Raw genomic sequence first — 1367 nt, 5'->3', positions numbered from 1 at the left:
ACTCACAATGCACACCGGGAGGCGTAGTCCGTGCGCCGCCTCAGTTGCACGGGGACAGCAAGGGAGTGAGAGGTTAAGTGGGCGGGGTTGCTGTAGTCCGCGGTGAAGTCCCACAATACCGTGCGCGCCGGGAAAGGGCGACTGAACAGGAAGTGATGTAAAAAGGCGCTCAGCGGAACATTTGCAAGGGAATTGTAGTTCGGGGAATGAGCACGACTTGCTGGACATTGCCCCGCCTACATTCTGGAGATCTCAGAATCTAGATCCCTCAGTCGACTCTAAATTTAGAACAAGGGAGCTGGACCTTGCAGCTTCTTCTGAATTCTGAATTCTCTAATTCGAGTAGCATTTCCCTCGTCCCTCGGACTCTAGAGTCGTCTTTCTCGGGACCCGAGTCGGGTCCTCTGAGCTCCTGGCCCCTCAAATTATCCAGGTGTTATGCTCACACCTTACATATAGTAAGGCCTCCACCCGGCCCTCTTCCCTCCTCCCCAGGATTCAGGGGCCCAAGTCTTCAACCTTATGTTTTCCTAGGGACCTAAGTATCCAGGCTCTCAGCTTCCTCCTTCAAACACCAGAAATTCTGGCCCCAGGCCTTTCATGACCCGGGCGTCCCGACTTGGGCAAGCTGGCTCATGGATTAGGAATGCTGTGATCTCACGGCCCCTCCCTGCCCCATTACCCTGCTGTCCCCCTCCAGGGCCCCATCTCTCCTCCCAGCCTGTCTTCCGTTTGGCTGGGACAGCGGGAACCGGAAGCCTGGGTCCTTCAGCGGGTGGAGACTCCAGCTTCTCGCTCAGACCACCAGTTAGAGAGCTTGGCTATGACCCCAGGATGGAGGTGGAGCTTCTCCTCAAGACCCAGTCCTTCCTCGAGCGCCCTATATAGGGCTGTAGGGCCGTTCGCAAGTCGGCCAGCCCCGCCTGCCAGAATAAGACTTCGAGGCTGGTCCTCGAAGAAACTCTTTGCGGGAACCTTTATTTGCATAGACCCACCCCGAACGGGAGTTCGGTCCATCTGCCCGAAGTATGTTCATTAGCATATCCCCGCCCACGGACGGCCCGCGGGCGGAGAGCGCGTGGCGCCGCTCAGGGAGAGCACAGGTCTTCATTAGCATAGCCCCGCCCTACTCGGAATTCCCCGTTCCGCAAACTTCGTTCCCTATCCTTATTAGCATAGCTCCGCCCTTCCCCTGGCCTTCCCCGCTCCTTAAGTGTCGGAGACCCGAGTCCTTCTGGCAAGAGCTCATGACTATGCAGTAGCCTCATTAGCGTAGTCCGCCCCCTGGTTCCCGCCCGGTTCCCCCCAGGCGGTGGCAGAGGCGGCGGCAGCTGTGGCGACATGAGCAGCGGGGCGGCGTCCGGGAC

At 58.6% G+C, this 1367-nt stretch overlaps 1 protein-coding gene across 1 annotated transcript in view; it reads left to right on the top strand.

Annotated features, from left to right (window-relative positions):
• Rras (RAS related) overlaps window positions 1–1367 on the top strand; it is an 8210-nt gene that overhangs the window by 2707 nt on the left and 4136 nt on the right. The gene's annotated exons all lie outside the window — the stretch shown is intronic.

This window comes from Fukomys damarensis, unplaced genomic scaffold (assembly GCF_012274545.1).
Source record: "Fukomys damarensis isolate Sample0158 unplaced genomic scaffold, DMR_v1.0_HiC HiC_scaffold_19, whole genome shotgun sequence".
NCBI lineage: Eukaryota > Metazoa > Chordata > Mammalia > Rodentia > Bathyergidae > Fukomys > Fukomys damarensis.
This window is presented reverse-complemented; position numbering and strand designations above follow the sequence as displayed.